Source organism: Leptosomus discolor, unplaced genomic scaffold, assembly GCF_034619465.1.
Source record: "Leptosomus discolor isolate bLepDis1 unplaced genomic scaffold, bLepDis1.hap2 HAP2_SCAFFOLD_45, whole genome shotgun sequence".
Lineage (NCBI taxonomy): Eukaryota > Metazoa > Chordata > Aves > Leptosomiformes > Leptosomidae > Leptosomus > Leptosomus discolor.
In genome coordinates this window covers 218,344-229,412 of record NW_028237842.1, presented here as the reverse complement: position 1 = coordinate 229,412, position 11,069 = coordinate 218,344, and the positions used below count along the sequence as shown (strand labels likewise).

Below are 11,069 nucleotides of genomic sequence, written 5' to 3'. Positions count from 1 at the left end.
GAATACGCGAAGTGACAGCAACTGGAACGATGCTGGGCCGTGAGCACTGGGACAGTTTACCAAGGAGGCTACGGGGCACGGGCACTGCGGGAAACGGCGTCTGAAACGGCAGCGAGAACGAGGGGAGAAAAGTTAATCCCGAGCTGAGTGTAGAAAGCAGCGAGTTCCTGCCAGGAGCTCATTCCTTCTCCAGTGAGCAGCACTGGAGGAGAGACAGACACTTGGACGGCATCAGATATACAGCCCAGCCAGGGGAGGGAAGGGGCACAGGGGAGGGAAGAACAGAGAAAAGAAGAGAAGCAGGCCCCCTCACTGAGCCATGCCAGAGCTACTGCTGCTGGAAGGGAGCCAGATTAGAGCTGGAGCACTTGCCTCGGCTTTTTCCCCTCTCAGAAAACCAAGCAGAAGCCACCAAACTTAGACACCTACCTGAAATGCATTCAGATTTTGCCGACTGCAAACCCCTGCTCTGAATTACACCTAGCCTCAGCAAAACTCGTCAGCAAAAGCACACAAGAGTGACTTCGGAACATCCTCTTCTTTGGCTGAGTGTTTGTGCTGCCCTGAAAGAAGATTCATTCTTGGATCAGTGATCTCATAATGTAAAATACAAAACCCTTCAAAAAGAGACAAATACATAAGGCGGCAGCAGAGTTATAATACCCCTCAAATGACACGTTGCTTTGTCTTAGGTAAATTCCTAATCTGCCTTCTCCAAAGGCCCTCCTGTCAACTGAACACACATTTCTCAGGCTAACACCCTCCAAAAGCAATTGTAAAACCTGTACCTATTTCTGTAAAATTTGTCACGTAGCAGCCTCAAATCACACCCAAATCACAATTCTGATTTTCAAAAACACTTCACCTACCTGTTTTACAACTCTCATCACACACCAACAGGTATCTTGTATGCTGTTTACTCTTAGTGTCCTCAGCTGCTTTGCACTCAGGCTTGTGAAGCAAAGCAATAATTTAGCAACGTCGGCTCGTTTGTTAATGTCTCCCCTAACATGACCTCTAGTCTCACCCTGATTTCTTTCTGGATGGATTTACAGCTTGGTTCTGTCTTCCTGCAGCTGAATAAGCACCTGACAGAAACGCCCAACCGAACAGTCACATAATCATTTTGAAGCAGTCAGGGAAATCTTGAGGAAAGACTCAAGAGCTTGAAATGGCCAAGAGCTAGTAGGGAATAAATCAAAACTTTGATACCTCCATACACCACAAGGACGACAATTCAAGAATCACCAACTAAACAAGAGGCCGTAAGTAAACAGAAAACCCCATTTTCATTATGATTTCACTCTAATAAACAGGCCTTGCAATTTCTCAAACGTTTTTTGTGTGCGTTGAAAAGAAATACTGCCTTAGAAGGTAACCAAATCTTGTTTCATAGTTCAGCATTGCCTAGTGAATTAAAAGCTATTGTTTCTATATATAAGCAGCAACATTATGAGACTCCTTTAGAGATACAAAGACTACCACATCAAATAATACCTACAACCTTACACCACAAAGCATGAAATTCAACTCTGCTATCATTGTATTACCACCACGGCAGCGCTACAGCATTTCTGAAATCACACTCTCCTGCAAGTCACTGTGTCAACAGACAAGCCAGTCTGCTTCAAGCACCAAAGGGCTAAAATGGAATAAAACAGCTCAACCAGCTCAGATGCATTCAAACATAAATTCTAGCGGTGCTTCACTTGACTTTGCTATTGTAGTCAAAATTTTACTCTCTGTATTTTACAGAACAACAGAAAATCGTAGGCGCATTTTTGGGTTCAAACAAAAGTTTGATTCCTTGCCTTTCATGCTCTTACTATGTAAAGGTGCAGGACATCAAGAGATGACGCCCATAGTCTTGCCAAACGCAACGAGATTTCTCCTTCAAAAGACCTAAAGAAGTTGTCAAACCTTAGTGCCACCACAGCCCATTCGAGGAGTTGATCCTTCTGCTATTTTCAATCAAAAGTCAGGTTTCCACTTCCCCCAAGCACCACACCGCAAACCACTTAAACTTCCCAGATTGTACCAGCAAACCTTTACAAACTGATGGCTGAGCACAGGAGCACACAAAAGCCCTCAGAGAGAAGAACACCGGCAGGCCTTGTTCATACACCTCGCTGAGCACAACCCCTCCAGAAGAAGAGGCAGAAAGACTAGGTAGGCAGCTTCAGAGCCAGCGCCCACAGCTGGCACTAGCCACGAGCTGCAGCGCTGCTGGACGTTCGGCTTCTGAACATCTGCATCAGCCGCTTCCACCTGCCCATCACCCCCCTTCACTCCGCAGGTGGAACGAGGAGCCTGGGCTGACCCTGACTCCCCAGCAGCTGCCCAGCCTGGACACCCAGCCTGACGCAGACGGAGGCTCGTGCGGAGCTCCCCACGCCACAGGAGCAGCAGCCTGTACAGACAGGGTGGGTGGCTGGCAGGCAGGCAGCCCAGCAGCTGAGCGCCTTCCTGCAGGCAAGACACGCACGTCAGACCCCGTGAGAAAGGGTCGTTCTGATCCCTACCAACTCCAGGGAAGACAAGCATCGCGCTGCCTGCGAGCCAAACACCAAGGACACTCCACTGTCTTGTACAGCAAGTTAGAAGTTGTTTCTGATGTTTCTTGCTCCTCAAAGAAAATGTCAGTGTAGACACAAGCGATTACACTTTATTTCATTCTGTATTTCAACTCTCAAACAAGTAATTGGACAGGCGCCTCTCTCAAGTCACCTACGTGACTTCTGACAATGACTGCTTGGGTCCAACACCTCTGAAAAGAGACACAATTACATTTCTCTCCTTTTTAAAAAAAGAAAAAAAGAACACAGATGTAATAAGAAGTTCTTGAAGCTTATTAGCAATCATTACTAAAGGTATAGAAAGGAAAAAAAGCCATTAAAAAGTTTCACATGGAAACAAATAGAAGATGGCCAAATCACACTTCCTTTGCAGACTATAGTCAAGTGTCTTCTCTAACCAAGATGAGGTAGAAACGCCTGGATTATGCAAACTAATATTACAGTTTACGGCTTGAGAAGCCAGGGATTTCCTACTCTGTTTCTAATAGCTGGAGAACTAAACCACTTCACTGTTTACTTTGTGATGCCGCATCCGTGATATGGCAGAGCCTAAACATTTTCTTCAAAGAAAATCAGCCTGAAGGAGTTAACCTCACACACAGAAAGCCTGATACCTGCCAGACAACCTCAGGCTCTACAGTTTGTAAGAATGAATAGTTACTCATGCATTACATAAATATTATTACATCATATCTCGTACGTATGCAAAGTTAGAACTACAATAAAATAGGTTCCACTGTTTTAATATTGTATCTATTAATCCCACTCATCCACTTCATTTGGAGCTGTAGATGCATCAGGTCACAACAGCTTTAACATCTTGCATTCCTCTGTGTCTAAACAGGGAACAGACAGATAATTCTAAATACAAAAAAAACCAACGCACCACCACCAACAAAAACCCCAACAGAAACATCTGCTCTACCATAATAACTGGGTGAGAGGACAGATACCATTCCTGTGCTATTTCATTACGATTTTGTCTTGCCTAATATCTAATGTATACATCAACACCTCACTTTCAGGATGTAAGTAAAAAAAACATGCAGAAATACCTTCATTCCCAAGGTCAGCATTACACAACGTGAGTATAAAAGGGATCACAACAAGGACGCTGAACATGGCTCACATCTCAAAGAACACGGCTTTTTTTCCAACTCAGTAATTAACGCATGAGTAAACTACAATAAGTATTACATTCATTTTCCTAAATATTAAACCCGTTAGAAATTTGTTCCGACGGTCAGAAACACACTTGAGTCACGGCAAGACCGTAACCCTGAGCCCATAGAGAAGGGGCAATGATGAAGTGGGATGTGACATGTGGAAGTCTCGGGGGCAACACGGGGCCAGTGGTTAGGACGTTCCCTTCTGCAGCGCAGCACCAGTGCCCGCCGTTGTAGGCACTTTGTACCACGCTAGCGTAGGACCAACATAAAACCCCCACTTTGCAAGTCCCGCACAAGTCTCCCTCGTGACTACGCCCAGAGGTTTCCCCTCGCACGCTCACCCTTAGTCTTACGCTAAAGGGGGAGATGAAAACACAGTAATTTGTGCCCCCCTGTGCTGCACAGTAATCCCACCCCTAAATTCCACTCCCCGTGGCTGAGCGTAGGCTGTATCTAACAGACCCCAGCCTGGCACGAGTAAACCTGTCCCCACGGCATTCCAAAAGTCTGGGCAGAGACTGACTGCTGCTCCTGGCCCCGGCAACTCGGACCTGGGGGTCTCCCTCTTCACCACCTGACGGTGCTCTTGGCAAGCAAGCTCTGGTTTGAGCACCTCCCCAGCAACCCACCAGCACAACTGGTCTTGTACCAGAGAGCTGCCCTTTTTCCTGACAGAAGCAAGGGGCTCGAGGATCTGGAAGACCAGCGGCCAATTATCTTTCCTGAACACAAAACAACCCCGCAGACCCTTACTTCAGCTGATGGCAAACTCCTTCCGTTCACAGCTCAGTCCTTGCACAGTCCTCACCATCCTCCAGGAAAGTGGGTGGGCCTGGAAATAACTGGGTTCTCTGGACATACACACACTCTTCACCTTGAAGGTGTACTGATAGCTGCACCCACAAGGTACCCCAGGGGTCACAGCATACAGGCCTTTTCTTCTGCCAGAATAAAACACACAGCGCACACCCAGCAACCTGTACCGTGAACTCTGATCTGAGAATCAGAGCTTTTAAAATCCCCAGTTGCTGAGGCTGCTGAACTGGTAAAGCACGGTAGAGGTGGAAAGCTTTTCCAAGAAATTGCTCTGCCTACATTGTATTTACGTGCACAGGCTACAGGTATTTAGAGGTTCTTATTCGTGAGTGCCTAAATTTTAACCAAACCTTCTGAACCACAGCAAGTTCTCCACTACCTCAGGGTTCTTTGTTTTCGAGGAGACTTTCACACTTTGAATCAGCCTGTCTCTAGATAGACAAACCTAGCCATTTCTCTCCCCCTTCATTGCCAAAAAAAGCTTGTTTGATGTTCCCCTGACATGGAGGTGTTTCTTAACTGACCTGCTCCCGTTTCTCCAATCCCACACGTCGGACCAGTCCATAAGTATCGCCTCGGGGTTGCTCAGCCACAGCTTTCCAGGCTCAGCTTCTCCTCGTCCACCAAGCACCTCGTAAGAAAAGACATAATTACAAAAGTTACTGCCATTGCAAAGTTGTGAGATTCTAACTGGGCAGAAAAGTTTCCCAAGTCATCCTACTACCCAATGTTACAGCACCCTCAAACACAGGGCTCAACAGGCGGTTCACAGGAAGGTTGAACACTCCTGCCCCAAGCACAGCCACACTCAGAAGCACGAGGAACACCTTTGGGGGCTCTAGCAGTTTTGGCTGTCTAATTGCAATCCACGGGCTCCAGTCCGTTAGAGTTTGCATCCAGCAGTGTGCCTGGCTACGTCATCCCGGAGGCATGACTGTTCCCAGTCCTTCTCCCTCCACCTCTACCAGGAGAGTTGTTTCAAGGGACACAGGAAAAGATGTGTTTTAAAAAAATAAAAAAACACAAAACAAAACAAGAGATAATTCTAAAGCCTCACTGATTTACGTGAGTGAGCTTAAAGCTTTGCAGAAACTTCAGGCAAAGCACCTAGAAACTGAAATGACTGTATTTATCTTCTTTGCTGGAGGCACCTACACCAAACTGTTCAGAAACTCCACCCAGAAGGGATCAATCCCTAAGTACTGCCTTTTTATTTGGGTTGAGGTTTGGGAAGCTGTACAACAGTAGGTACACCAGAGACATCAGAGAGGACTTCTCTGAAGGAAGGTGAGGCTAAGAACGCTTCTGAACACACTGTAAACAATGTTGAGTCCTCCATACTAAGTAAAATACCACCATCTCCCCTCAAAACCCACAACAGCAAGCAGCAAGTGTTATTGACACTGGCATTACTGAAGCTACAGAGAACTGTGCCTGCTGCAACTCAACAGCTGAAATTTTTACCTCAGCGACAAAGCCAAAAGCTAGAACATTGTCTTGCCATGGAACACATTTATTTGCCACTTAAGAGCCCACCTGAAGTCAAAACTGTTGGCTGCGTTCCCACAGCTTTCAACAGCCACAGTTCTCCTAAGGAAGACCCGCTGTGTGCTGCAAGAAAGCACAATCAGGGACATTTACTGTCATTTTGCTTCAGTTAAACACAACCGCATCTCCGAGTCCAACGATTCAGCTCTGCCCTCACTCACTTCCCGGCGAGGTCACCTGAAGTACGGCGCCACCGCCAAGGTGACAAGTCCCGAAAGCTGCGGCTTCCCAGTTCAGCTCCCAGCCCCCACGGTCTGCAGTTACGGCCGTCAAGCACTTCCCTCCCTCCCTCCCTCCCTCCCTCCCTCCCCGGCAGCGCCGAGATGAAACCCTCTCACCTCCACCCCGTCGCGGCCGCCCCCGGCAGGCGGCTCTCCGAAGGCACGGGGCGGCCAGGGAAGGGGAGCGGTCCCGGCGGCAGGGACGCAGAGAGCAGGACCGGAGGCCCCGCAGGCGGACGCCGCGTTACCTCGCTCCCCTCCGGGGCCCCGCAGCGGCGCTCCCGCCGGGAGAGGCCTCCCGCCCGCGGGGCTGCAGCTCCCTCGGCCCGGGCCGGGGCTGGTGTCGCGCAGCCGCAGCGCCGGCCCCGCCGCCGGACGGCGAGGCGGCCCCGGCAGCGCCTCTTCCCCCGGCCTCTCACCGCAAGTGCGAGCGGCGCAAGAGCGCAGGCGCCGGCGCGGCGCGGCGAGGGCGGCCCGGGGCGGGGGGGGTCGGGGCGGCCCCTCCGCTGCCCGGGGGAGGGCGGGCGCGTCCGGGCCGCGTCTCCCGCCGTGACGGCGCCTGCGGGAAAACGGGCCCGGGGCTGCGAGCGTCCCGCCGGCGGCTTCTGCGTTCGGTCCCCGCTGCGGCGATGAACGCTCTCGCGGGGCAGCGGGCGGGAGGCACGCGCGGCTCCCAGACAAAGCCGCAATCAGGCACAGGGTCGTCAGCCACCGCCGGGGCTTGGGGCCTGACCCCAACCTCTGACGCGGCTGCAGAGATGACAGGTGGGAGGTGCCCTTGGGCCAGCGCCTTGTAGCTCCTTTTCAGCTGTTTTTCATCTCAAAACGGAGAGCGCGAGCTGGGGAGGCTCGTGTGGCGCCGTGGGGGATGGGGCTGGGGAGCTGACGTAGGCAGGATCTCCCTGCGGTTCCTTCCCTCGGACAGAAATCAATCTGAAACTCGACTTGCCCAGGTCAGTTCTCCTTCCTGGTGGCAGTGTGGGATCCAGGAGCAGCGTCAGGAGTAATAAACCTCATGTTCGCCTCCGTGGTCAGAGCGGAGGCTTCTGCTTATCCACCTCAAACACCCACCCCACCCCACCCCCCCGCCCCCCTTTCTTTTTTACCTTCCAATCTAAAGCTTATTTTCCTCTGTGAGAGAAGTGGAAAGCACTGTTTCTGTGCAGTACATAGTTGTAAGGTGATGGCTCGACTTGAAACCGAGGAAACGGTTTAAACCATTTAGTCTTGACGGTGCTGTAAGCCTTTGTGTTCTGTCTTGATGGTCACTGCTTTTTAAACAAGATCAAGCTCGTTTTCTACTTTAGATACATGGAGGAAAGGATTGTAGAAGAGTTTGATTTGTAGGATAACAAAAGGAGGTTAACTCATCCTACTTCTCCCTATGGGAGAGGGAGTGGTTTGCGGGGGTTTTATTGTGCTTGATATTGATGTCCTCGACTGTCATTTAAAAATCCAGCCAACAAAGAAACCAAACCCAAAAACCACAACCAAAAACAGCCAACCCAAAAAAAAAAAAAAAAACAACCCATACAAAAAACCAGACTGGTTTGGATTTTGAGTTTCAGTGTGTTTTTTTTTCACTATGGTGAAAATTCTTGTTTTAAGACAGCTTATAGTAGCTTCTCTGTGCCTCCCTACTTCTGGCAAATTTGGAAAATTGAAGCCTTGTTCTACATCCATTATGTTCTTAAGTTTAGGCTGTAGAAGTTGTAGGCATTGGAGCATCTGAAACTTGGACCATTTCGGGTCATTCTCACTGCAAGCCATAGGACACAGGAGGCTAAATTTAACCCTGGTGTAAATTCCACTTGAAGTGACTGGATTTATCCGAGGATGAAACTAAACAATCATTAATGGACAAAGAAATAAAATGTGATGAGAGCTCTTCTCAGTCGGTGGCAGTTTCATGTCAGTGTGCGCAAAGGCTATCAAGAGCTATTGGCTTGTCAAGCCTTCCTTACTAACGTGTTTCCCCCAACAAGTGCTGCTGAACTGATGAGGGACTTCTTTCCTTCCTGTTCTATAAACATTGTGGCTTCCTCACCGTCAGGAGGATACAGCTAGGCCCGAGCTGGGTGACCAGCTCTGTTTGTGGACAGACGTAGTGCAGTGTGGATGGTGAACGGGGCAGAGATCCCTAGACCTTACTGGGCTGGGAAGAATAGGTAAATCTTACAAACCAGATCTTCCTGCGTGCACCTTCTCCACAAGGAAGGCTTGTTTCTCCCTAGTTTGCTCACTTCTGGCGTTATAGAAGGCCTACGTGAAGGCTGCCCCCAAATTAAGAGACGAATTAGCTAAAAAGTAAATGATCTGCGTACTCAGATCAGAACAGAAATCCAGGGACAGGTGAGGGAGGAGAGCACAGATATGGATCTGTGGAGATGCCATATCCCCAGTATTGCCTAGAAGTGAGGCCCTGGGGCTTTTGTTATAGACCCTGCTCTCGTGACAGGATTTTCAGCTGCTTCATCCATATTTTGCTCAGAAGCACAGGATTTTTACCGCTAATTTGGAAATAAACAGAGGTTGTGTAACACAAAATGCAAGGCCGTGTATCAACACAGTATTGAAGAAATACAATGTTTAAAGACAGAAAGCATTTAAAACAGAGCACATGCATCTATATTTCTGGTTGTGTTCAGCCAAAGAATTCTTCTGCTATGAAGTCTTTGATTAAAAGTGATTCAAGCCACAAGTAAAATTGCTTAGTACTTACTTCCAGCATCTTCTCACTAGGCCTGTATGGGATCGCAGATAATGCCACGCTTCACAAAGTCTTACTCCAGGAGGTCCCTGGCAACTCTCTTTGTGTTGCAAGGGAAAAAAAGACAAGAATATTTAGCAGTAAGACTCAGGAGTCTGCCTTCAGACCTGTCAGACACCTGAGCGTTTGTGTGTCTGTAGCTTCTGATAGCACATTGCCCCTTTTGCTTCAGATTTGGCAGCAAAACAGACTCGTAAGCGCTACCAGCCTCACTCCAGTCAAAGGATTCAAGGGAAGGTTTATTTGTATTGCATTTTCTCCCTACTTTTTCTAGAGGAAAAATGCATTTTCTCGTTCTCTTCAGCAGGCTATTAGGAGTTTTGGTGTTTTTTCTGCAGAAAGAGAGCACTCTATTTAGAATGCCTTCCATAAACAGAACAGTTTATAAAACCAGTAGCTTCAAAATGCTGGAGCTTCTTGCAAAGTGTATTTTCCGGGCTGTTATTTACCTTTACCGCCTTTCCCCCCGCCCGCCCCCGTTACCACGGATTTTTCCTGCCTTCATGCTCCTTTGGTAATCATCCGGCTTTTGGCGCCTTCTGGAGCAGGATGTTCCCTCTTTGTCAGTCGTTTAGTTCTTCTTCAAGGGTACAGTCGTTAGTGAGGCACGCGTGGTTTGTACGATGTAACCAGGCTGATACAACAGGACTGTTTGTCAACGACCGCCTCCTGTCCTGTAATGAGAGATTTAGATTGCTTAAAGAATCCCTGACAAAGGGATTAAAAGCAAAAGTGCTTTTCATACGGATTTGTAAAGATGTGACTTAAGGAAGTTTGATGGCAAGCTGCACTCTATTACTTACTCCATGGAGGAAACACACAAAGGAAAATCAAGTCACAATCGAGCCACAATACACAGAGACACAATACACACAATACGCTCTCTTTACACAGAGACCAGAGACACAAAAGGGTCCCGCAGAGTCACGAGGTTCAGAGTGGACCCACTTGCTTTGTAGCCTCCTGAGGGAGCTTAGGGGCAGCTAGGAGCAATCTTAGTTTCAGACTTGGACAACAGTTCCTGTCCAATGGAATGAACTACATGGATTTAATGAGGATTAATTTGGCATGCTGTCAGTCACTTACCGAGGAGCTGTTGTAAATCAGGCGGTCTCTCCGCCTCAGGTTCAGAAGGATCTCTTAGTTTCTGGTAAGGGATCTCAAACCTTGGGAGGCGTCCCTGCTCAAAGGGGAGAGTCACCGGGCGTGCAGTCTGGTTGCAATTTAGGGAGAGCTCAAGTTGGGCTCATGCAAAGATCTGTGGCTGGTAAAAGGTCTCTCTGCCTCGAGGAACCACCTTGAGAGGTGACCCAGCTCAAGGGGAGATGACCGCCATGCAGCCACGCTGCCGAGCAGGGAGAGCCCAGAGCGGCTCACTTAGGCCGTCACATTGATGGGATGAAGTGGTTGGCTCGTAGTCCATCTGCAGACAATGGGAAAGGTCTGCATGAGACTCCTTGTGCCCACAACTTTCTTTGTGCCTTGATCAATGAGTCTGGGAAGAACCACCTGCTATTGATGTGTTAATCACGTGATGGATGATCCAAGCTCATGTGCATCGATACTCGCTGGGTCACCCTGTGTGGGTTCCCTAGAACCTTCCGACGTTCCAAATTTCCCCAAAAAAACCCATTTCTTTTCCCCAAAGGACTCTCCGAAAGCAAGTTCAAGAAGAACTCTTTGCATCTCAACTCTCACCAGCACATCGCCATTCTGGTGGATGAAAGCCTTGTCGTCAGCCCCAGCTGGGAAACCAGGTTGGTGCTGGGACTATCTATGGGGTCCCTCACTGGAGTGCAGGTCCCTCACAGTCTTTCTCACAGGTCCACTACTGGTCCCAGCTCTGCACAATATACCCCAAAGGAAACAGCCCAAATGACCAAGGACTCACTTTTGGCCAACATGTTATTTCTTATTTATTCTAAAAAGCATCATCTTCTGATGTACAGCATCCCAGTTGGTACTGGTA

At 48.7% G+C, this 11,069-nt stretch overlaps 1 long non-coding RNA gene across 1 annotated transcript; it reads right to left on the bottom strand.

Annotated features, from left to right (window-relative positions):
- Positions 1–549: 549 nt before the first annotated feature.
- On the bottom strand, positions 550–6,127 carry LOC147412635 (uncharacterized). Its single transcript, XR_015184185.1, has 3 exons — positions 6,098–6,127; positions 5,086–5,192; positions 550–563 (listed from the first exon to the last, which is right to left on the bottom strand). It is a non-coding gene; the product is annotated as an uncharacterized LOC147412635 (long non-coding RNA).
- Between the last annotated feature and the right edge of the window lie 4,942 nt (positions 6,128–11,069).